The 26,896-nt window shown below is 36.0% G+C and overlaps 1 protein-coding gene across 5 annotated transcripts in view; it reads left to right on the plus strand.

The window, feature by feature from the left end:
• The window catches only part of FOXP2 (forkhead box P2), a 666,216-nt gene that overhangs the window by 209,525 nt on the left and 429,795 nt on the right, over positions 1 to 26,896 (plus strand). For 3 of the 5 annotated variants that reach the window (XM_070369571.1, XM_070369570.1, XM_070369573.1), the window contains one exon: positions 10,296 to 10,386. The gene's annotated coding sequence lies outside the window, so the exon portion shown is untranslated. Of the gene's footprint in view, positions 1 to 10,295; positions 10,387 to 15,557; positions 15,782 to 16,673; positions 16,752 to 26,896 lie in introns of all 5 variants that reach the window. The other 2 variants (XM_070369572.1, XM_070369574.1) reach the window with 2 other exon arrangements.

Here is a 26,896-nt window from a genome sequence, read left to right on the forward strand (position 1 = left end):
ACTGGGAAAGCCTATTAAACTTAGTAACAATGTTAATAAAAATGATTATTGGTCAAAAGAAATTAGCATCCTTACTTTCTTATACAGGTAAAATGGAAAAGAGGGAATTACCAAAATAGGAAAAGATGAGCAAGAGAATAAAAGGAAACAGAGAAAAAAAGCACTTTGATACATTTTTCTAAGGCTTAGGCATCATACTATAATGAAGGAGTTGAAATCTGATCTATGTATTGTTCTTTATAATCTGAGTGTGTTTAAACCTGCTTTACTAATTCTAGTAGTAGCTTTTTTCTTTCTCATTTTCCTCTAAAGTCTTATACTTGGTCAAGAACAACAATGAAAACTAAAATGGTTTTTGAAGAAATTCTCTTTCATTAACTTTGTGGTTTATTTTTTGAACTCCCACTGAGCACATACCTCTGTAGAACTAATTAAAGCCAACTCTAGCTTATGTTTGAACTCAAGAGCTTGTTTTCAATCTATTACCTATGGTTGTAAAAGTTTTTGAATTTGGGGTCAGAATTTGTACTTTATTGCCCGAAGTGCTTTTTTTCCTTCTCCAGTTTTTGATATTTTACTGTATTAGTCATGGTATTTAGAGTACTGTGTGGTTTTTGTCTTCCACAACCTATTAGAAATAGTAGACAGTATTTATGTTATTTTGGAGATGTGTTGTTCAGTTTGACTTATAGCAGCATATATAAGCATGCTTATGATTTATATGGCTTTAATAATTCTAATAAATAATTGATAATTATTACAATAAAATAGCTCCAACTTATAAAGGTATGTCATGTAAAAAGTGAGTTATATTCACTTGATAAGTTCATTTTTTAACTTTCAATGTCATCAAAATTATTTACTACCAGTAATTTTTTTCATAAAACATAGAGAAAAAAAATAAATATAACCAAAAGCCTTCAGCTTTTAGAATACAAGAATCGTTCTTTTTGTTACTTCAGGAGAAATTCAGTAGGTCATTTAATTCTGATTTGGACAGAGGTGTCACTTTCTCCTCCTGCCTCATAAATAATTATTTCCACATGGGTAATTGATGTTATACTTGGTATCACCCCATGCTTACTTTTACTTGCACAGTATCACATTTTAGCTTAGAATCTATCTTTGGCTTTGTGGAATATCATTCATTTGAAAGAATGCTTGACTTGTGCTTCAGCAGGCAATAGGGAGAGTACCTTTTATTTCTGTTGTCTCCAGTAGGTGATATACACCTGGTACTTAGTAGGTGTTCATTAATTGAAATGGGCTTCCTTGGTGGGTCAGTGGTAAATAATCCACCTGCCAGTGCAGGAGACAGATTTGATCCCTGGGTCAGGAAAATCCCCTGAAAAAGAAAATGGCAACCCACTCCAGTATTCTTGCCTGGAGAATCCCATGGACAGAGGAGTCTAGCAGGCTTCAGTCCATGGGTTCGAAAAGGAGTTGGATAGGACTTAGGGACTAACAAACAACAACAACATTTGCGGTGATTGAAAAGAAAGAACGTTTTCTATGCAATTAACCATTGCTCTTCAGTAGGTACAAAGTTTTGATTAGGCAAGATGAAAAGGTTCTAGAGAGCTGCTGTACAGCATTATGCCTACAGATTACTGTATTATGTACTTAGAAATTGCTTGAGGCAAGATTTCATGCTAAATATTCGTCCTATGATAAAGAATAGAAACAAATGAAATTTGATTTCAAAGTGTTTTTATTTATTTGTTTAAATATGGTCATGCATTTTTACAGTTTCACCAGCCAGCTCTGACTTTTGCCCTGAATGAGGTCTAAGAGAGCAGAATCCTGTATGTAACTGACCTAGTATTACTTCTTCCTTTAATGACTGCTTATTCACCTTCCACCTAACCAGTAGGGTTTGTCTACTCATTGATTTAAGTTTAATTTTTATATTACCTATCTGACTGAATCTTCTACTAAAATATAGATATTTTAAATTCAAAGCTAGAAACAGATTTGTTAATGTGAAGAGTGACGAAAAGTAATATTGTCCTAACTTTGAATTAGTATGTTTTGAACTGTGCCCATAATATCAGCGAAGTTAACATTCATTGTGTTTTGAGTTACTTTCAAAGTGAACTTTTTAATCTCAGTTCAACTCCTATGACTATATCTCCTTAATGGTTTGATTGGGATATGGTGGCGCCTGGAGCACTATTTGCTTCACTTTCTTAGATCCAGATGCTATTAACCAAGAAGTGGGTCAATCACACCAGAATAAATCTTGCAGAGACCCCATTCTGCTAAGATGATGCTTTAATTATTTATGCATTGTGGCCAAAAGATATTGAATATAAGTTTTGATAATTAAAATACCTCTTCTTTGCAATTCTGAAGGAACCTTTTTTATCTTGTGCTGTATAGAGATGACAGAAGAATAAGTTGAAAACCAAACTCATGTGATAAATCTCATGTAGATTACCTATAATTCGTATTTATGTGTATATGTTTATACGTTCAATAGCTTTGCATTATATACAATCATCACTTAAGTATGGCTCGAGTATTATGCAGAGAATCAGACATGATTGAGCGACTAAGCACAGCATGTACCTATCCAGTTCCATGTTGATTGATCAATAGATTAATAGATCCATTTAACAAACATTTATCTAGTGCCTACTATTTGTCAATCAGTGGTTTAGATTTATTGGGCTCAAAAGTGAATTAAACAGACAAAAACATTCCTTTTCTTATGGAGTTCATAATAATCACAGTTAGGATACTAATTGTAGCAAGCTCTCTATATTTCTTTTGGAGGTTTCATAGCGTTTAGCCTTTGCAGAACCAGCTTTAAAAAATCCTAACTATTTTCTTTCTTGATAATTGCAACATCTGTGCAAAATGATAAAGATATGCTCCTATCATGTAAATGCCTGATGCAAAAGAAAAAAAAAAGAAATACCTTTTGCAAAGCACGTCCCAAACCCTTCATAAATGTTGGTGGGAATGGAATAACTCAAAGAATATGGACTGCCTTCTAAATAAGTTAAAAAAAAATCTTTCCCTATTTATCAGAAGCTTGTTATTGTTTCTCTTATTCTATTTGCATACATCCCCATTGCCCAACGACTAGAATTAAGCCTACAAATTTGTTGCTCTGTTGGGGTTTGATTATTTTCTTGTCACTGAAATGTTGATTATGCTATCAATCTTTGTGACCAATGTTTATTTGTGTTCTCAGATTTGACTGTAGTTAGCTAGCAATGACACCCCACTCCAGTACTCTTGCCTGAAAAATCCCATGGACGGAGGAGCCTGGTGGGCTACAGTCCATGGGGTCTCGAAGCATTGGACATGACTGAATGACTTCACTTTCACTTTTCACTTTCATGCATTGGAGAAGGAAATGGCAACCCACTCCAGCGTTCTTGCCTGGAGAATCCCAGGGACAGGGGAGCCTGGTGGGCTGCCATCTATGGGGTCGCACAGAGTCGGACGCTACTGAAGCGACTTAGCAGTAGCAGCAGCAGCAGCAGCTAGTTTGAGATAAAATAATCCTTAAGTTTCACTATTCTCTAAGAAGATCTATGCTGAATTTTCAAAGATATAACTATATCTTATGAAAACAGTATGTAAAATGTTAGTGTAATTTTTACTTTTGAACATCAATTACACATTATGACCTATATGAAAATGTATTTTATTTATTTATTTCAGATTTTAGTGTATTTTGCCAAATCACAACATTCACTAAACAAAATATTTTGTATTATGCTTAAGCTTTGCACAAGGTAATTTTTTTTTTCTTTTCTGTTTGGAAATGATTAAATGGTAGTATTTCTTTTAGGACATATCTTCATTGTTGTTAATTAAAAGACAGAGTAGAAACAAAGAGTTCCAAGTAACATGTTAAGAAAACAAATCTCTTTTTTGAGTATCAGGGAGTTCCTGGTGGGGGGAGGGAAAGACAAGAAAATTAAACTACCTAGTATGGCAACCCACTGCATTGTTCTTGCCTGGAGAATCCCAGGGATGGGGGAGCCTGGTGGGCTGCCGTCTATGGGGTCGCACAGAGTCGGACAAGACTGAAGTGACTTAGCAGTAGCAGCAGTAATTGTTCACTTTATTTACTACAGTCCCTTAAAAGAAAAGAGTTTAAACTCTCTGGGAATGCTTGAATTATGCTCTCCTCTCCTACAACAGCAATCCTTAAATAAATATATAATCCAATTTAAAAGGCTAAAAGAAATAGACAAGGGAGTATTTGTAAATGTGAACTTTCATTCAGAACATCTTTGAACACCTCAGCTTAAATTGAATCCTGCCCTTGTGTGTGTAAACATATGTGCGTGCATACATATGTGCGTGCCATGTTGCTCAGCACCCTGAAATCATACATACTCCCCATTATACTGCACACTTCATGAGAGCAGAGTTATGGCTTATCTCAGAGCGTGGCCAGTGCCTGACATACAGTCAGCAGCGAATCCACGTGTGTGACTGTGAGAGAATTCTTATTTGTCTCTTTGGTTCTGCTCTTGCCTTCTCCGATTTCTTAGTTTTCTTTACTGGCTTAAGGTTTTTTTTAAAAATTAACATTTATTTTTAATTCAGCTTTTCCCCCCTAATCTAAGTGATCATTTGGTATATAATTTAGTGATCACTGTGATCAATATTCAATGACTTAAAAAAATTTTTTTTCTTGAGGTTTAAGTTACTAAAATAAGATGTGCTTATTTAAATAAAACCTATATGTTGCAATCTTGATATGTTTTTTTATTTTTAAAATTAGCTTCTTGCTTTATCTTTTTTATTTAAAATGAACTTTGGTTAAAGAAATACATGTGCTGAGTTTAAAAAACAAATAAAACAGAAGGTTTATTATAGTGAAAAATAGCAGATGTCTGCCTTGCACCTTCCCACTGTCCAGCCCATCTATACAGAAGGAACACACTTCTGGTTATTTATAACCATAATTATAAATGACGTGCTTATTGACATTACTTGATTTATCTATTTTAAACATTAATTTTGGTTAATGAAAATGGAGAAATTAATGGGAGAGAATGGCATATCAATAAAAAAGTGAAAAAGAAACTAAGCTGATAGATGCTACAATAGAACTTTACATAAGTGTTTTGGGTCCATAAAAAACAGGTTGGCACTTTAGGTCAATGGCACCCCACTCCAGTACTCTTGCCTGGAAAATCCCATGGATGGAGGAGCCTGGTGGGCTGCAGTCCATGGGGTCGCTAAGAGTCAGACACTGAGCGACTTCACTTTCACTTTTCACTTTCATGCTTTGGAGAAGGAAATGGCAACCCACTCCAGTGTTCTTGCCTGGAGAATCCCAGGGACGGGGGAGCCTGGTGGGCTGCTGTCTATGGGGTTGCACAGAGTTGGACAAGACTGAAGTGACTTAGCAGCAGCAGCAGCAGCAGACTCCTTTTAAGAATAGCTGTTGTTTAGCTTCCACCAGCAGTAAACAACAGAGCTCATCTTTCTGTATTCTTGACAACACTGGGTAGAATCCAGTATTCATATTTATGCTATTCTGATGACGTAAGTGGTATATCATTTTAATCTGCATCTTCCTGATAAGTGATTTTGAGCATTTTAAACTACTTGAGAGCTGTTCTGGCTTCCCCTTCTAAGGCAGTGCCATTTCAAGTTTTTACTTATTTTTCTATTAGTTTCTTCTGAGTATTCTAATATTGATTCTTTGTTGGCATTAGGTCTTCTCTCAGTTTATCTATGATGTCAGGTGAAACAGAACTGGACCCTATTATCCTCCCCCCATATCTTCTGCCTGTCTTTTGTCTGTGGAAAACTTTCGTCAAAGAATAAGTTTAATTAGAAAAATGAGAACATGTGGAAACAAAGGAAAACAATCAAAGGAAACCAAATAATGTACTCATTAAGTATAGTCAGGGACCTTTAATTTCTTCTACAGGGCTATAGATAACATTCTGAACCTTATCCAATGAGCTGTCTTATAGATACTAAAACACTAGGTGGAAGAAGTTAACTATATGATGACCAGACTGTTCCCATGACATGTGGTGCTGGTGGTTTAGTCGCTAAGTCATGTCTGACTCTGGCTATTCCATCGACTGCAGCCCACCAGGGTCCTCTATCCATGGGATTTCCCAGGCAAGAATACTGGAATAGGTTGCCATTTCTTTCTCAAACCCACAGCAAAGCTACTACAATTCCAAGAATTGATCACAAAGAAATGGAAACAACTGGATCCTGGAATTGATAATTAACTGTATCTAAAACAATTGAGATGACAGTAGTCAGACCACTGATGACCAATTTGAAGATGCCTGTGAGATGACTGCTGTTTCTGCATCTAGTCCCCCTGCCACACTTCTGTCTATAAAAGCTCTTGCCCCACTGGTTGCCAGTGCAGGGGGAGTTGTCCTTTGGACAGACATCTGCCCTCCCTCCCCAGTTGCCAGCATATGAAATAAAGCAAACTTTCCTTTCCGCCAACCTGACCTATTAATTGGCTTTTGAGCAGCAAACAGCCAGACCTCACACAGCTTTTGGCAACATTCAGTTCAGTTCAGTTCAGTTGCTCAGTCGTGTCCGATTCTTTGCGACCCCATGAATCACAGCACACCAGGCCTCCCTGTCCATCACCAACTCCCGGAGTTCACTCAGACTCACGTCCATTGAGTTAGTGATGCCATCCAGCCATCTCATCCTCTGTCATCCCCTTCTCCTCCTGCCCCAATCCCTCCCAGCATCAGAGTCTTTTCCAATGAGTCAGCTCTTTGCATGAGGTGGCCAAAGTATTGGAGTTTCAGCTTCAGCATCATTCCTTCCAAAGAAATCCCAGGGCTGATCTCCTTCAGAATGGACTGGTTGGATCTCCTTGCAGTCCAAGGGACTCGCAAGGGTCTTCTCCAACACCACAGTTCAAAAGCATCAATTCTTCAGCTCTCAGCTTTCTTCACAGTCCAACTCTCACATCCATACATGACCACAGGAAAAACCATAGCCTTGACTAGACGGACCTTTGTTGGCAGAGTAATGTCTCTGCTTTTGAATATGCTATCTAGGTTGGTCATAGCTTTCCTTCCAAGGAGTAAGTGTCTTTTAATTTCATGGCGGCAGTCACCATCTGAGTGATTTTGGAGCCCCCAAAAATAAAGTCTGACACTGTTTCCACTGTTTCCCCATCTATTTCCCATGAAGTGATGGGACCGGATGCCATGATCTTTGTTTTCTGAATGTTGAGCTTTAAGCCAACTTTTTCACTCACCACTTTCACTTTCAAGAGGCTTTTTAGTTCCTCTTCACTTTCTGCCATTAGTCACTGAAAAATTCTAATCTTAGCTTAGTAAAAGTCATTAATTTTATGGCTCATTATTTACGTTTTGTTTCAGAATTGCCTTTTACTTCTAATTTTCAAAAAACTCACCTGAATATTTTCTATTAGCTTTGAAAAGATAATTTTCACATTTTAAAATTGTTTGTGTGCATGTGTGCTTAGTTGCTCAGTTTTGTCCGACTCTTTGCGACCCCATGGATTGTAGCCTGCCAGGCTCCTCTGTTCATGGGATTCTCCAGGCAAGATTAACTGGAGTCCGTAGCCATCACCTTCTCCAGGGGATCTCCCCAACCCGGGGATCAAATCCTGCATTGCAGGTGGATTCTTTACCATCTGAGCCACCAAGCTCTTTAATCTAGTTAAATTTCAAATTTATATTTGGTGTAAAATAAGGAGCTAAGTTTTTGCCATATTCTGAGACTATTTTCCTTTCTCTATACAATGAGTCAGGACCAACCTTTTCTTTTACTTTTGATATCATCTTTATCATACATAAAGTTATCATTGACCTGTGAATTTATTTCTGAAATCTGTATCTCTGTATCTGTCCCTGAATTTGTTGTGTATCCTAATATTTGACAGAGTGAGATCCTTCTCTTTGCCCTTCATTTTTTAACTTAACTTTGATAATAATAGACATTTTATAACATACTTTAAAATGGATTTTTAGATTTTATTTGAAAATCTAGAATTTATAGGTTGATTTAGGAAAAATTGATATCTCTGAATATGGGGAAGTGAAAAATAAGTCAGTATGGAATTAGAAAACAATTTAGGCTGCTACATTTTCATAAGAAATTTTTTTTTTTTTTTGGTGGCATGTAGCAGGAAAGAAATGATTGGGGAAGAAAGATTAGCATAAGTAAAGTCAAGGGTAGAGTCTGCTGCTATGCAAAGTTTTGTCATTGAGAGAAATATGGAGAACAGAAGCAACAGAGAGAGAACGCTAGAATGTTAAGAACAGGAGTTTGAATTACCTATATTTTTGTAACTTTGAGTTATGTAATACTTAAGATTAAAACAGTGGTTTCAAGTTATGCTTTGCAGTGTATATCTAAGCTTCCTAGAATACCCCCAGGGTAACTGGTGAAAGAATAATGGTGGTACTGAGTATTTGGGATCCTGATTCAGTCAGAATGTTTCATTTTTATCTGCTTAATTAATTGACCTCTCACCAAGGTTCCATTGGAAGAAAGGATTTTTCAGCCAAAAGTGTTTGGAAATGACTTAAATAAAATTACTGAAATGCCTAAATGTTCAGTGAGCATGGTATATGATGTCATCCATCATTTTCAGTGCCTGTGGAAGCACTGCTAATTGAACACGGTACTCTTTCCTGTTGCAGACTTAGGTTCAGTCTCCTTGCAGCTTTTCATGTGGTCCCTAGCAATCAGAGTTGCATGTTTTCTTTCCCTTTCTCCCTTGCTTTTCACTTTTCTTTCTTCAGCTACTTGTAAAGCCTCCTCAGATAACCACTTTGCCTTCTTACTTTTCTTTTTCTTTTTGTTGGCAACCTCCTGTATAATATTATGGACCTCCGTCCATAGTTCTCCAGGCACAGTGTTGACTACATCTAATACCTTCAACCTATTTGTCACCTCCACTGCATATTCATAAGGGATTTGATTTGAGTCATACCTGGCTGGCCTAGTGGTTTTCCCTGCTTTCTTTAGTTAAGCTTGAATTTTGCCATGAGAACCTGATGGTCTGAGCCACAGTTAGCTCCAGGTCTTGTTTCTGCTGACTGTATACAGCTTCTCCATCTTCGGCTACACGAATGTAGTCAATTTGATTTTGGTATTGACCATTTGGTGATGTCCATGTGTAAAGTCATCTCTTGTGTTGCTGAGAAAGGGTACTTGCTATGACCAGTACATTCTCTAGCAGAATTCTGTTCGTCTTTGTGCTGCTTCATTTTGTTCTCCTAGGCCAAACTTGTCTGTTACTCCAGGTATCTCTTGACTTCCTGCTTTTGCATTCCAATCCCCAATGATGAATAGAACATCTTTTTTTGGTGTTAGTTCTAGAAAGTCTTCTAGGTCTTCGTAGAACTGATTAGCTTCTTCACTAACTGTGGTAGGGGCATACACTTGAATTATTCTAATGTTGCATGGCTTGCCTTGGAAATGAACCAAGTTCATTCTTTAATTTTTGAGGTTGCACCCAAGTACTGCATTTCAGACTCTTGTTGATTATGAGAGCTACTCCATTTCATCTATGGGATTCTGGCCCACAGTAGTAGATACAATAGTCATCTGAATTAAATTTGCCCATTCCTGTCAATTTTAGTTCACTGATTCCTAAGATGTCAATGTTTATTCTTACCATCTCTTGCTTGACCACTCACAACTTACCTTGAATCATGAATCTAACATTCCAGGTTCCCATGCAGTACTGTTTTTCTCATCATCAGATTTTTCTTTCATCACCAGACACATCCACAACTGAACATCATTTTGGCTTTGGCCTGGCTGCTTCATTCTTTCTGGAGCTATTAGTAGTTCTTCTCCACTCTTCCCTAGTAGCATATCAAACACCTTCTGACCTGGGAGAAGAAATGCTTACTATTAATTTGTTAATTGTGGAAAGACCTACAAAACTCATTAAGTATGTGTTGAAGAGGCAATTGAAATCAGTCATGTTTTCATTTGGGAACCTTGAGACATAAATAATTTTATTCTTATAAATTACAAAATTTAATCATCAAAAGTTTAAACCTGGAAAATCAGTATAAGAATGGGAAGTAAAATCTGTTTCTTGAAAGTGTGCTTAGTGCTGTCCTATGGTCCTTGCTTTGTACCAAACAGTGGCTTTAAAGTTTTCCAAAATGTAGGAAAGCAATTTTATACACGTTTGAAGATTCCCAAAGCAAAGAATGCTTTATACTTACCTTTAGGTTTAGTATGTTTTATGGTGAAATCATTGAACTAATTGGGACATAAATGAAAACTTAATTTTCAAAGCAGTGACAATTGTTTGTCTCTATTAACAGGGCTGCTCTAATGTGATACTGGAATTGAATTTACCTAGGGCTCCATATCAAGGTTGACTTGCAAGTCTTATTGAAGATCTGAGAGAAATAGGTAAGTGGCCTTTTGGTGATAAGTCTCTTTCATTCATTGTGCTTATTTATGTTTTTCTAAGGTTTATTTTGTCCTTTAAGTTTTTGGTTAAGTATCTTTGCTCAAAGGTTAAAAAACAAAACAAAACAAAACAAAAACAGTGAACCATAGAGACATATCATGCATGGCAATAGGAGTTTTTATCACTGTTTATTCTCTTGGGCTTTTTATTTCATTTCTTATTGTGCTCCTTCTTCCTTTTAAACCTGATCTCACTTTGTCTTTTGAAAATTAACACAAATATATGAAGAATGTGAATTTGATTTTGAATTATTGGGAATAAATGATTAGACAAGAGAAGCACTTGAAGTATTTTCTGTTACCACTATGCTGGCCTATTTATACTGATGTTTTCAGTACTATTTTATTAAGATCCAGTTGATACTTAGGAGAATCTAGAACTGTCAGAAACTAGGGAGAATAGCATACTGCTGCTGCTGCGTCACTTTAGTCGTGTCCGACTCTGTGCGACCCCATAGACGGCAGCCCACTAGGCTCCTCTGTCCCTGGGATTCTCCAGGCAAGAACACTGGAGTGGGTTGCCATTTCCTTCTCCATTGCATGAAAGTGAAAAGTGAAAGTGAAGTCGCTCAGTCGTGTCCGACTCCTAGCGACCCCATGGACTGCAGCCTACCAGGCTCCTCCGTCCATGGGATTTTCTAGGCAAAAATACTGGAGTGGGGTGCCATTGCCTTCTCCGGAATAGCATACTACTAACGATTTTTTCTTGAAAGTTTGATTTTTTAAAATAAACTCCCGAGATCTACCAAGTCAGCTATTTAGAAATCATTTATTTTTTTTAGTGTTATACTTCTTTCAATATAATGGTAGTTTTCCTTGATATTTACAGTGCCACTTTAGAGAACTTGAACTCCATTGTTTGTTACAAAGCAAGGACCACAGAGATAGTATGAGTTGCAGTTCCAAGAGATGCAGATTCTATATCCCACTCTTACGCTATAATGTCTCTGTGAAATTAGTGTTTCAGTGTCATTTCTTGACTATGGTATCAGTCAAGCAGTTATGTTATAGGGGGGCAAAGTTGTAATTATATAGTTATAAAAATAAAACTGAAAAAAAAATTCCAGATGAGTTGTTTACATCATTTCCCTCTCTAGTCTTTACCCCCAGAGAAAGGGGAACCCTGATGCTCTGACTTCTTAAAATTACGATTTTTTCTTGCCCATGCTACATCAGACTTCTTTATCAAGTGGGTTCACCAAAAATGTAAGATGGGTCTCAAGGATCCTCGCTGTGATGCCTAAATTGCTGTAGCCATTTCTAAAACTTTATCTAGATAGATGCTCCATATCTTCCCTGAGAGAATTTTGTCAAGGTACTTGAATCATGTAGTCAGTTATTTCTTAGGTACTGGTGCTGTTTTGCCTATGGAATTTTGCTTGTTTTGTCCCAACTTTATAATTCTGTCAGACATACAAACAAAATCATTTCAGTTCAGTTGCTCAGTCGTGTCCAACTCTTTGCGACCCCATGGACTGCAGCATGCCAGGCTTCCCAGTTCATCACCAACTCCTGGAGCTTGCTCAAACTCATGTCCATCAAGTCAGTGATGCCATCCAACCATCTCATCCTCTGTCGTCCCATGGAAGTCCCAAAAACAAAAAGAATGAATCCACATGTATTTAGCATTTAAAAACTTGGAAACATTTTGATAACTTTTTACTTCATTTTACTTTTTCATTAAACTCATTAATTTTACTGTTGCATTTTTTATGCTTTAAGTAAGGTGGCCATTATTATTCATTATTTAGTAAGTAGAGAAACTAAAAGTTTTGGCAAAGAATTTCAAGGACTTGGAAAAAATGGTGTAGATTATTGTGATATTATAGTTGATAATAAATAATTATGTGTTATTAGAATTCAGATCTGCTTACACCCAATCTTTTTTTTCTTCTGTGTTATTTATTCTTACCATAGATAATGGTTATGTTGATATAGCCTGTCATTGTAAGACCTTTAATATTAAATTCTCATTTGTGGAGTAGTAATAGGACATTTGTTTTAGTAATAGCAGGGGAATTTTAGATTTATGAGTAGGAGTTACCTGACAGTGAACATCATGGAACCATGAAAGAAATGACTTTTAGAAAATAGAGAGTCTTTTTCTCAGAAGGGTACATAATTGTGTGTGTATTAAAATGCACAGCTATTTTCAAGAAATATTCATTTTCTTCTTTGATTTCCACTGTTCCATTCCTTTCCCTCCAGAAATCCCTAAAGTGAATATTTGTTTTCAAACGATTATCCCCATTTTACCTCTCATAGAAGTCTGCAGAACCTGACCTAGATTATACAAAATAGGAACTAAAATATTCCACATAGCTTCCAACTGAGATTGTGTATATGGGTAAATGGTTACTTAAAGTGTGTAGGTGTACATGTGTATTTTACTTCATAATATTTACAGTTATTTCCAGAGTTTCTATCGTAAGAGTATTAAATTCAAATAAAAGATCAGTTTTAGTTATTTCAGTGGAGTAGAAAAAACTTCATTCACATACTTATACATATTGCTGTAAGTTTCACAAATTATAAAAATTAGGCATCATACCTGACAAAATATTTGCTCTAATTTTCAAATTATTAAAAAATAAATGAGCTATGCAGGAAGATGATTTGGCCAAGGAGGGGCTGGACAAGCGATTCAAATATGTGGTGTGCACACATTTTTTGGTAAAATGAAACAGACTGAATAAAACTGTAAATACAGAGGCTGTAGCATATCGCTGTTGAGAATGTAAGCTTGGGACTCATATTACTTAGATTTGAATTATGGTTCAAAAACAAACCTACCATATGTGAAACCTTAGGTCATTTAAACTCTCTAACTCTTAATTTCTGAATCTAGAAAAAAGAGATAATAGTGCCTATTTCTTAGAGTTGATTTAAGGACTAAATGTGTAAATACATATAAAGAGAATAGTAAGTTTTTTTTTTTTTTTAAGTTAGTTTTATTTTGTTCCCTATTAATGTGAGTCTCAAAGTTTGACTGTATTTTCCAGGGCACCTGATCAGTGTCCTGACTAGCATTCTAACTTTGGTCCGTGAAATGGTAAAAAGGAGTTAATTTGTAAATGTGCATTCTGTGATTTTGTTAGCATGTGTATGAATTTTTGATAGCTGTATACTAATATTTTAAAGCTTAAAATGGCATACATTTATTATATTAACAATTTCCATGGGTCAGGAGTCCAGGCATGGCTTAGCTCAGTATCTTACAAGGCTACAATCAAAATATTGGCTAGACTGCATTTTCCTTTGGAGTTCAGGGTCTTCTTCCAAACTTACTGGGCGTTGGCCAAATCCATTTCATTGCTTTTATGGGACTGAGATCCACAGGTCCAGGAGGTTATCCACAGTTCTCATCGATGTGACCCTCTCCATATACAGTTCACATAATAGTAGCTTGCATCTTTAAAATTAGTAGGAGAGTTTCTACTAAATGTTAGAAAAATAGAGTTATATATCTATGTGTGTGGGTATATATTAACGTAAGCATTGAAATAGCATCCCATAACCTTTGCCAGATTCTGTTAGCAGCAAGTCATAGTCCTGCCTGCATGCAAGGGGAGGGACTTATATAGGGCATAAACCTGGGAATCACCCTAAAGTTTATCTGCCACAGCATGTTAAATTTCTTAATTTAAAATTACTTTAAACTATCATTTTATTTTTTTAAATTATGTAAGGTTTTCCTCAGTTCTGCTTATAGTATAAGTTTCAACGGGCCATTCCTTTCTGCCTAATATTGAGCCATTATTTTTTTTTTTTTTTTATTTTTTAAAATTTTATTTTATTTTTAAACTTTACAATATTGTATTAGTTTTGCCAAATATCAAAATGGATCTGCCACAGGTATACATGTGTTCCCCATCCTGAACCCTCCTCCCTCCTCCCTCCCCATACCATCCCTCTGGGTCGTCCCAGTGCACCAGCCACAAGCATCCAGTATCGTGCATCGAACCTGGACTGGCAACTCGTTTCATACATGATATTATACATGTTTCAATGCCATTCTCCCAAATCTTCCCACCCTCTCCCTCTCCAACAGAGTCCATAAGACTGTTTTATACATCAGTGTCTCTTTTGCTATCTCGTACACAGGGTTATTGTTACCATCTGATCCATTATTTTAAGCTGGCTAACCACCAGACTAAAACAGCATTCCCTGGTGCTCTGACAAAACCCTAGTATCCAACATTTTCTCCTCATCACACTGATATGTGTACCTTGAACTTGCCTTACACTTGCCCACATCTTTGTCAGTGTATATCCTATTGTTTCTTTTCCCTTGTCTTCTGTAAATGTAAAGCCCATTTACATCTCTGCCTCTTCCCTTACACTTGCCCTGTTTCTTTCCTCCTTTTTAGCCAACTCAGGACTTCTCCTGATAGTATCGTGTGTGTATCACCTATAGCCTGGCATATAATCGTATCTTAAGAAACATTCACTAAATATTTGAAAAGTGAAAGTGAAAGTTAACTCAGTCAGGACTGACTCTTTGTGACACCATAAACTGTATAGCCCTCCAGGCTCCTCTGATCATGGGATTTCCCAGGCAAGAAAGGAAGCTCAAATATATGAAATACCTCCTTAATTCAGAACAGTGGTCAGTTTGAGAATCATATTTTATAGGATGGTTTTTATAAATTATCTGCTCTTACACTGACTCAGTAATCTGAAATGTATCTCAGATCTTAAGTGTAATCTTAAGTGTATCTCAGTAATCTTAAGTGTATCTCTTAAATAACCTTTAGGAATCCAGTACAACTTATATGTTTGAAACTGATTGCACATGGGAAGAATGTGGATCTTGGGGTGCAGAGGGTGAGCTGTGATAGGCAGCCTTTAAGATGGTCCTTAATGATCACCATCTCCTGGTTTTCATACAACTGTATTTTTCCCTCCCACATGTACCTTGTGTCTTGTGGCCAGTTGACTAGACTATGGTACAAGTAATAATATATTGCTTTTCAGATTGGGTTATACAAGATACTAGGACATCTGTTTGGGGTGTTCTTTCTTGTTTCCATTTTTTTTTCTCTCTCTCTTTTTTTCTCTTTGCCCCCTCCCTTCTTCCTTCCCCTTTCCCTTCTCTCTTTCTCTCTCAGACTCATGACTTGCTCTAGGGGAGGATAGCTGACTTGGTGAGACCCATGTGGTGAGGAACTGTTCCCTCTGTCCAGTAGACAGGGAGGAACTATCAGTAACTGCATCTTCTTGAGGAAGCCTGAGCCTAAACCACCTAGCTGAACTACTCCTGGATTCCTGATCCTCAGAAACTGTTTGACATAATATTTTTTTTTTTTTTTGTCCAAAGCTGCTAAATTTGGAGGTAATTTGTTATGTAACAGTAGATAATTAATATATTATATACTACCCCTGAAAATTATTTCCACAAACTTCATTACTATTCTGGACTTTGCAGGAAATACAAAGATTAATACAGTATACAGGTATACTGAATATGTGGTCTCTAAAGTAAGTGTCATGGGGAAGGCATGCATGTTTATGAGAAAGTGGGCTTAAGTGAGAAGAAAATGTGAAATGTTTAGATTTCACCTGGAATACTGATTTTATAATATGAAGAGGGCTGTTCTAGTCTCCTGCTCATTGAGTACATCAGTGTTGGAGTGTCAGGACTGGGTAGATCTGGGTGCTAGTCTGGTGCTGATTCTCTTTTAGAAGAGCTGTTTGAAATAGTTAAAAAACAAACAAGCAAACAAAAAAATAACAACAAAAAAACTCTTACCTTTACAGAGTCTGAGCTTTTAGAATCTATTCTACTAATCTATCGTACTAGTTTTCCATCGTTCTCCTTTAACGTCTTTATAGAGTTGTGAAGAAAGCATCTAGATATATGTACACATATTTGGGGTTCATTGCTTTGAAATGTTTAAGTTAGAAAAATAATTCATTCAGTCTCCAGGAAAGTGAGTTGAGAAGTATGTATCAGCAAGTAGTAGAACAAATTTTTGTATAAATTCACATTAAACTGTCATTCCAAATTTTCTTCCTACCGATTATACTGTAATGATAGAACCTGGGTAAAAATACGGCATTATATATATTTTTTAAATTTTTATTTATTTTTTATTTCAAGGATAATTACTTTATAGAATTTTGTTGTTTTCTGTCCAACACCAACATGAATCAGCCATAGCTGTACATGTGTCCCCTCCCTTTGGACCCTCCCTCTCATCTCTGTTCCCATCCCATCCCTCTAGGTTGATACAGAGCCCCTGTTTGAGTTCCCTGAGACGTGCAGCAAATTCCCATTGGCTATCTATTTTACATATGGTAATGTAAGTTTGCATGCTACTCTGTCTATACATCTCACCCTGTCCTCCCCTCTCCCCATGTCCCTAAGTCTGTTCTCTATGTCTGTTTCTCCCATTGCTGTCTTGCAAATAAATTCATCAAGTACCATCTTTCTAGATTCCATAAATATGCATTAGTATATGATATTTATCTTTCTCTTTCTGACTTCCTTTACTCTGTATAATAGGCTCTAGGTTAATCCACCTCATTAGACCTGACTCAGATGTGTTCCTTTTTATGGCTGAGTAATATTCCATTATGCATATGTACCACGACTTTTTTATCCATTCATTTGTTGATGGACATCTAGGTTGCTTCCATGTTATAGCTATTGTAAATAGTGTTGCAATGAACATTGGGGTACATGTATCTTTTTCAATTTTGGTTTCCTCAGGGTATATGACTTAGAATGGGATGGCTAGGTCATATGGTGGTTTTATTCCTAGTTTTTATTTTTATTTTTTTTAATTTTATTTTATTGTTAAACTTTACATAATTGTATTAGTTTTGCCAAATATCAAAATGAATCCGCCACAGGTATACATGTGTTCCCCATCCTGAACCGTCCTCCCTCCTCCCTCCCCATACCATCCCTCTGGGTCGTCCCAGTGCACTAGCCCCAAGCATCCAGTATCCTGCATCGAAGCTGGACTGGCAACTCATTTCTTACATGATATTTTACATGTTTCAATGCCATTCTCCCAAATCTTCCCACCCTCTCCCTCTCCCACAGAGTCCATAAGACTGTTCTATACATCAGTGTCTCTTTTGCTGTCTCGTACACCGGGTTATTGTTACCATCTTTCTAAATTCCATATATATGCATTAGTATACTGTATTTATGTTTTTCCTTCTGGCTTACTTCACTCTGTATAGTAGGCTCCAGTTTCATCCACCTCATTAGAACTGATTCAAATGTATTCTTTTTAATGGCTGAGTAATACTCCATTGTGTATATGTACCACTGCTTTCTTATCCATTCATCTGCTGATGGACATCTAGGTTGCTTCCATGTCCTGGCTATTATAAACAGTGCTGCGATGAACATTGGGGTACACGTGTCTCTTTCAATTCTGGTTTCCTCAGTGTGTATGCCCAGCAGTGGGATTGCTGGATCATAAGGCAGTTCTATTTCCAGTTTTTTAAGGAATCTCCACACTGTTCTCCATAGTGGCTGTACTAGTTTGCATTCCCACCAACAGTGTAAGAGGGTTCCCTTTTCTCCACACCCTCTCCAGCATTTATTATTTGTAGACTTTTGGATCACAGCCATTCTGACTGGTGTGAAATGGTACCTCATAGTGGTTTTGATTTGCATTTCTCTGATAATGAGTGATGTTGAGCATCTTTTCATGCGTTTGTTAGCCATCTGTATGTCTTCTTTGGAGAAATGTCTATTTAGTTCTTTGGCCCATTTTTTGATTGGGTCGTTTATTTTTCTGGAATTGAGCTGTAGGAGTTGCTTGTATATTTTTGAGATTAGTTGTTTGTCAGTTGCTTCATTTGCTATTATTTTCTCCCATTCTGAAGGCTGTCTTTTCACCTTGCTAATAGTTTCCTTTGATGTGCAGAAGCTTTTAAGGTTAATTAGGTCCCATTTGTTTATTTTTGATTTTATTTCCAATATTCTGGGAGGTGGGTCATAGAGGATCCTGCTGTGCTGTATGTCAGAGAGTGTTTTGCCTATGTTCTCCTCTAGGAGTTTTATAGTTTCTGGTCTTTGTTTAGATCTTTAATCCATTTTGAGTTTATTTTTGTGTATGGTGTTAGAAAGTGGCCTAGTTTCATTCTTTTACAAGTGGTTGACCAGATTTCCCAGCACCACTTGTTAAAGAGATTGTCTTTAATCCATTTTAAAGGAATCTCCATACTGTCTTCCATAGTGGCTGGATCAGTTTACATTCCCACCAACAGTGCAAGAGGATTCCCTTTTCTTCACACCCTCTCCAGCATTTATCATTTATAGACTTTTTGATGATGGCCATTCTGACTGGTGTGAGATGATTTTTCATTGTAGTTTTGATTTGCATTTCTCTAATAATGAGCAATATTGAGCATCTTTTCATGTGTTTGTTAGCCATCTCTATGTATTCTTTGGAGAAATGTCTGAAAGTACAGCATTATATTTTTTACAAAGGGAAAAATTGAAACTGGTTCCTGTAAAAAAAAGGAGAGTTTACATTTGTAATATCAAATTTATGGCCTGGAGTGATCCACTAGTAAAATTTTTGGTACCATTATACAAAATCTGGCCTGCTTTTCACTTCAACTGAACATTAAACACATTTTTAATGGTCTTATTTGCTGGGAAGAGCACCATTACAATAATTTGCTTTTTACAGCCTGTATCAAATATGAACCACCATCACTTATTACAAAGTTTGTGCTTTGGGAGGCATTTTCATGACATCTAACAGTACTGCCCAATATTTCTTGGAATTAGTCTTTAATCATATCATTTTCCAAAATAAGTTGTTGCTCATACTTACTGATTGTTTTGTGGTTAAACTCTAATCCACCAACTATATTTAAAATGTCATACAAATTTATAAGGAAAGATCCACTGAAACTACTATTACATTAGTAATTGCATGAAAATGTTATAGAACTGCTATGCAGCTTGAGTGTTTTCAGTTGTTTTTTTTTTTTTTCCCCCTCTACGATATCCAGGGGGTGAATATGAAACTTCATTTTTAACTATTGGCATTTCAAGTTTTTACTATTATCTGCTGGAATACAAAGAACTGTTACTGTAGGTGTCAGGTAAAATAAAGATAGAGTCTGAAGCCTACTTTAGCTGTTAGCCTTATTAAGGAGTTCTTCATGTGTTGAATCCAGCACCTGGTCTCGTGTAAGCTATGCTGTGAGAGCCTGGGGAGAGCTTTCTTTCTCTTTACTTTGGCTTTATTAAGACTCTGTCACATTTTCACTGTTGCCCTACCTTATCTAACTTTCTAGCTACAACTCACAGGACAGTAGGTCTAATATAGATTGACGCCTTTGTCTGAAGACTGATTGAAACTTGTGTCTTAGAGTTGCTAATGCTCACTGAACCATTTTATTGAAGATAAAGTAAATAAAATAGATTGCCATATGAGAATTCTCTGAAATCAAATGGAATAATTTGGCAGGTTTAAGCCCATGAAGAAGGCAAAGCAGTGAAATAGATGTGAATACTTTTTATGCTCAGTATATCAAGGGGAAAATATTCTTGTTATATTGGGCCTAAATTTTCATTCTTATTCATACAATTAAATGTTAAGCGTAAGTCTCAATTGGCCTATTATTTTTGGTCTTAAACAAGGGGTCCTCTGTATGAAAGTAATATGAATAATAACTTTTAAGACTATAATATTGTGATGATTTTTTTCTTTGTCTTTTTCTCACACTTAAGCACATGAATCAGTAGCCTTAGAGAATTTAATAAACAACACGAATGAATGAATTTGATAAAATGCACTCTAGAATCTTAAGGTTGGAAAATAATAGTTCAGTACAGTCGCTCAGTCGTGTCCGACTCTTTGCGACCCCATGAATTGCAGCACGCCAGGCCTCCCTGTCCATCACCAACTCCCAGAGTTCATCCAAACCCACGTCCATCGAGTCGGTGATGCCATCCAGCCATCTCATCCTCTGTCATCCCCTTTTCCTCCTGCCCCCAACCCCTCCCAGAATCAGAATCTTTTCCAATGAGTCAACTCTTTGCAAGAGGTGGCCAAAGTACTGGAGTTTCAGGCAAATAATAGTAAACCTTACTAAAAGATGCTACCAATCTTGAGCATTTTATTCATTAGTTAAGAGTGTATGTTCACATGAGAACAGCCTTTTTGGGAAACTGTCCTGTGATTTTTTTTTTCTCCTTTGAATATGTCTTAGGTTTATATTAATAATTTTAAAATATTTGTTTTGTATATATTTTCACCTGAAATAATCTTGGGGAGGGAAAAAAGAAGCTGAAGTATCCTCAGCATCTAGAATTCCATGAGATTTTAATGAAAATAGCATATGATACCATGATAAAATGTATTGACATATTTAATTTGTAAAACACAAGGATCTGAGCACTTGTGTGAAGACGTGGAAAATCTGATGGAGGGAAATGAAGATCTCTTATTTGATTGCCCGGGTCAGATTAAAAGTAAATATTTATAGAAGAAAGATCAATAAAAGCATTTTGTTAGAAAAGTTTCTGAACTTGCTAATTAAAGACAGCGTTTCTCTTCAACCTTGTAAAGAATCTGTCACATTAATACTTTCTTCTGTAATTTCTTTTGTGGTTTCTCCATATTCAAGATAACTTCAGTTTATGCCCTTCTTAAATATTTAGTTCATTTAAAAATTTTTTGCTAATACATTTCATTCATTTGTTTCTCAGGTAATGATTCATGCTTAATTTTAGTTATAGCCATTAAGCACATGTTTTTTCTTGTCTCTGGGTACCCAGTAATTTTTTCAGTTCTCACAACCATGCCATAATGATTTCAACTGTCATCAGTTAGATGCAAAGTATATATGACACTCTCATATTAGCAATAAACCATCTTAAAGAAATCTTTGACACTCTTTGACTTTTTAATTAATATTGCCAATTAAGAACTGCTATAATCTTAACCATAAATTTGACCCTTTTTCTTCTATAGGGTTCAGTCAGGGTTCAGGGTGACTCTGATACTGTGCAAGGCTGGATAGGAATAAACATATTTCATGTTCCCTTGTGAGTGAGCTCAAAGAAAAGTTATTGCATTTCAGTTTTCCTTGTGTATTACAGCTAAAAATATAATCATTTGCTAATGATTATTAAATAATTTTAGATTCTTTAGAGTTTTGTATTATATGTGCCCTTATATTTTATATTTGTTTTCTTCATTGTTATAGTATGTGCATATTTCTCTCTGATTAACCAGAAATGTTAAAGTTCATTGCTCTATCCAGAACTACATCTCGTTTACTCTAGACTCCAACCATTTATCTCCTTTGACATTTTGATTTTCAATATGAACTTGTCTTCAAAAAATCATGTGTAGATAAGTTTTTTTGAAATGAGAGCATTATGCTGAGACTCTGAGAAACCTTTAGTCCCTTTCAAATATATTCTAGACATTTAGCTACATGCCAAACTGCAAACAGTAATAAAGAAGTGTATTTAGTGAGTCTGTTTCTGATCCCACCCTTGATTTTGTTATGCCCTACATTCTCTCTAGTCACCCTTTGTTCCTTTGCATTTAATTCTACTTTTCAAGTTCTGATCAACATCCCAAAGAATGGATATTTCCCCTCATCTCTAGGACCTAGCATTTGTATACTTCTCTGTGGGCTTCCAACTGATTTTAGAGTCAGCTCATGGAAGGTCATTAAAAGGGTGGGGTTATCACTCATTACTGAATGGCAGTATTTGAAAAGTTAAAACATTTGTGAATTGTGTGTTAGGAAGCAGAGATAAGTTTCTGAGGCAGGTGATTAGTAGAAGTTGATCCATAACTTACTCTTATTGAGTTGTAACTCTAAATTTCAATTACCATCATGATTTCTTAACATATTTATTGACTGCTATTTTGCACATTATTTCATATTTGTATCTTGTTAGCTAATGTCAATATTCTTTAGGAATTTCCATGTTGTTGCAATGGTTGGCAGAATGCACATTTGCACATATGCAAATATGAATCATTCAAGAGAAAAGACAGTATACAATTTTACAGCACAGCGTATGAAATTTTGAGAGTAAAAATGTATTGGCTTATTAGAAATTTATGTATGTGTGCGTGCTCAGTCATGTCCAACTCTTTGCAACCCCGTGGACTATAGCCTGCCAGGCTCCTCTGTCCATCAAATTTTCAAGGCAATGATACTGGAGTGGGTTGGCATTTCCTTCTCCAGTGGATTTTCCCAACCCAGGGATTGAACCCTCATCTCTTGTGTCTTCTGCATTGGCAGGCAAATTCTTTGCCACTGAGCCACGGGAGAAGTCCTAGAAATTTATATAGATATTCTAATATTAATTTACTTAATGCATACTGATAGAGAACTTCCTATTGCCAAATACTTCTGTACATTATTTTAAAATAATTAATCAAAAGACTTGAACTAAAAATTTTCTTTTTACTGACCCAGATTATGTGATGAATAAATAATTGGGAATTTTGCCTCTTGTGACATCAACACATAGGTATTATTACTGTGTGATTTTCATGTAGCAATGAAATGAGCTAAAAAATATTAACTCACAACTTTAAGAAGAGGTACGATAATCTCATTTTAAGATGGAGAAACAGATATAAATAGTAATTAGTAAGCATAGAGTCAGAATTTAAGTTGAGGCAATCTGGTTTTAGAGTTTATAAGTTTAGCCTGGGAATTATTTTGGTGGATACTTCCTAAGGTCACTCCATAGTGAGTCACACTTTTGAATAATTCCCACCCTTTGAGTGAGGGCAGAACCTGTTGCTTATTTCTAGCCAACTGAACATGGCACAGATGGTGGAATAGTCATTGCTATGAATATATTATGTTATATAAGATTCCATCTTAACAGACTGGAGCAAGAGTTTATCCTGCTGGACTTGAAGAAGCAAGCTAATGTCTTTTGAGAGGACTTGAGAAATTGTCATGTGGCAAAGAACTGTGAGCAGCCTCTCAGGAGCTGAGGCAACCTCTTCCCTACAGCCATCAAGAAAATGGAGCCTTCACAAAAGCAAGGAACTAGACTGTGCCTATTGTCACATGAGCTTGGAGGAGAACCTGGAGCTCCAGGAAAGTACACACTTCAGCCAACACTTTGCGAGAGTCTGAGTGCCAGCTTATCTGCTCCAAGACATCTGACCCACAGAAGTTTTAGGACAATAAATACATGTTGCTTAAAGCTACTAGGTTTGTAGTAGTTTGTAGTAAATTTTACACAGCAATAGTTAGTTATGGACCCGTGAACAACATAAGTTTGAGATGTGTGAATCCACTTGTAAACTGGATTTTCTTCTGTAACGTGGTACTATAATAGTACAGAATTTGTGGTTGGTGGACTGTGTGGAGGGTCCATACCCCCACCGCCAGCATTTTTCCAGGGTCATTTGTAATACAGTTGTGAATAGTTGAAATAAAATTCCATGTTACTTGCTGTTAATAATTCTCATAAGTAATGTGGAACTTGAAATGATTTTTGAAGAATGTGGTTGAGCTGTTTAGAATTATAACTACATGATTGTGAAAAATCCTTTACATCTAAGAAAATCTGATTGAAGGTTACAGCATTTACGTTTGGGAAGATCTGAAGATATGTTTGGGAAAGAGATATCTATTAAAATTTTTCTGATGGCTTTACAAGAAATACCAACTAATAACAAAGTGAATCTGAGCGTCATTGAAGTACTTTAATAGAAGGCTTGTTTGACCAAAGCACTGGAGGCAAGAATAACTTTTAAAGAAACATTCATCTTTCATGCCTGTTGGTAACCATCCCTAACTCTCTTCTTGTAGATCATTTTTTACCTCTGTTTTATGTTTCCTTATTCTAGTCACCCTTTGCTATTTGTTGTATGCCTTAGAAATCTGAAATTAGTATTTATCTTTTTGAAAATACATATTTTATCTCAAATTTTTGGATAAGTTATTTAGTTTCTTTACTGCACATGTCAAACAGTTGAAAACTTTGTGAGTTATTGTCATCAACGATTTTAAAAATAAGCTAATTTTAATCAAAACGTGTAAAAGTGGAACACTGACAGCATATGTTGATGCTACAAGGGTGAGGAAGGTATATGATATTTTATTCAATCATTTGTTACTTTATACTTTAGAGCTCCAAGTTTTATCATACATGTATGGAGTATCTTAATGAAGCTCTCTTGATTGTTTAATAATTTTTAAATTATGATATAAATATAGTGCTGATATTTAATAGAAGTACTTAAAATGCAGTTGTAATTCAGTAATTTAGATAATTAGGTAAGTGTAGTTAGGTACAGTGAATAACTACATTTTAGTTTGTATGATAAAAAATAGGCACATAGATCTAATCTAAGTTTTAAAAATCTCTCACTACAGGATTGTTTATGGTATTGTAAAATATGTGACCTAGTATTTATGACCACAGAAAGTAGCCTTTAACAAACACTTTAGCTTCTATAGGTCTTTAACTAATATGAGTGTCTAATCTTTAACTCTTTAGTAATCAACCACTTGGGGGATAGTGTGTGTATTTTTTTTGGTGGGGCTCAATGTTGGACTGGAGAATAAGTAAAATATGTAAAATTTTTGGAAAGTACCCTTCACTGTTATGTTTAAAATAGAATTTGTGTGTGAAAGTTCTGAAATTCAGATGATTCCTTTCTCTGTGATCTGTGTTCTTTAGTGATACTTTGTCTTTACTGATTAAAGTTACCATTTTCCACATGTTCCTCTTAACCCATCCAAAGAAGTGGTTTGAAATGTTTCAATAACAACTTTACAAGCAAAATATTTAAAAATATAAAACAATTCTGCAAGCTAAAAAGACACATTACATATACAGTCAATAGTAAGCTACATACCTCATATATATTTTATCTTGAAATATTTTATGTAATTTTTCTTATGCCCTTTTATTCTTTATATCTTTTAATATTATTGTTTATATCATTAATATGAAAATTAAAAAATACAATGTTTGACCTCATTTGACTTTTTTGATGTTCAATCAGTTAAAAGTTTGTAAGACATTTAATTGCCAAATGGTATGATTATTATTCATATCATCATTTGATATATAATGTCAACTGAATTGCCTCCCTGGAGTGCACTGTGTTTCACAGATCAATAGATTTACCAAGAGCTTGAAGGAGAGCTTTAAACATTCATTGAAAAGAAGGAAAAATATATCCCTCTTGTAAAATGGCTTATGTAGTCATTTTATCAGCTTCATAATTATTTTATTTACTTCTGTGAATAAATCTCCTTGTAACAATAGTTTTAGAGTATTACAGCTCCCTTAACCAAATTAAATTATAGTGTTAATCAGATTTATTTTACTCAAATGCACTGAAAACTGTATAACAGAAATAGAGGCAGATTCCTTGAATAAATACTGCTTCTGAGATTTATCCTGAATAACTTCCATTTAAAATACAGTTCTCAATGTTCTATACCTTCCCCTTTAATAATTCATATAAAAGCATCATCTTATATTATTAATATGTGCAGTCCTTACGTATTATGAAGGAATTGTTATAGTGAGAGTTTGTGGATTAGAAGAGCAGTTGTTCCTTCTTCCCCACCCCTTAGATGCTCACCATCCCTGATAAAGCAGCATGCACATCAATCAGTGCTGTTACATTAGTTCCCCTTACTCCCAAGTGCTACAGGCCAATAGGGCCAAGGCAGATGCTGTGCACACGGTGGGTATACAAATGTTGTGCTGTTCTGAGTTGCTCAGTTGTGTTTCCTTATTTTCGGGCACAGAATGCTTTGGTTTTCATGGTTTGTGAGGTTTTATTGTTTCCAAGATCTCCCAGTGGGACAGATTCGTGTGTGTGTGTGTGTGTGTGCGCGCGCGTGCACGCTCATGTGCTGTGCTCAGTTGCTCAATTGTGTCCAACTCTTTGCTACTCCATGTGCTGTAGCCTGCCAAGTTCCTCTGTCCATGAAATTTTCCTGGCAGGAATACTGGAGTGGATTGCCATTTCCTCTTCTAGGGGATCTTCCTGACCCAGGGATTGAACCCACTTCTTCTGCGCCTCCTACCTTGGCAGTAGATCACTGAGCTACCTGGGAATCTCATACATGCATTGCAACTAAGATATGCTAAGCTGTGGAAATATGACACATTTATGGAAAGCAGTAAACAAGCCTGGGATTTAATACATCATCCTTCCAGGTTCCTCACCTAAAACACAACCCTGAGCAATGGACCAGGTGAAGACAGGATAGGGTCAGGGTCTTGCATTCTTGGTGAATCTGTAAGAGCTGTAGGAGGGCCAGATACTCATAAAGGAATGTCTTTCCACCCCTGAACCCTGCATTGTGTCAGTGTCTTATTATTATCCACAAATTACATAAACTCTGTGGCTTAAGACAACACTATTTTATTATGGTATAGTTCTGGAGTGTAAAGTATGAAATGGATCTCACTGGCCTAAAATCAAGGTGTCAGCAAGGTTGT

This window comes from Bos mutus, chromosome 4, assembly GCF_027580195.1.
Source record: "Bos mutus isolate GX-2022 chromosome 4, NWIPB_WYAK_1.1, whole genome shotgun sequence".
Classification (NCBI taxonomy): Eukaryota; Metazoa; Chordata; class Mammalia; order Artiodactyla; family Bovidae; genus Bos; species Bos mutus.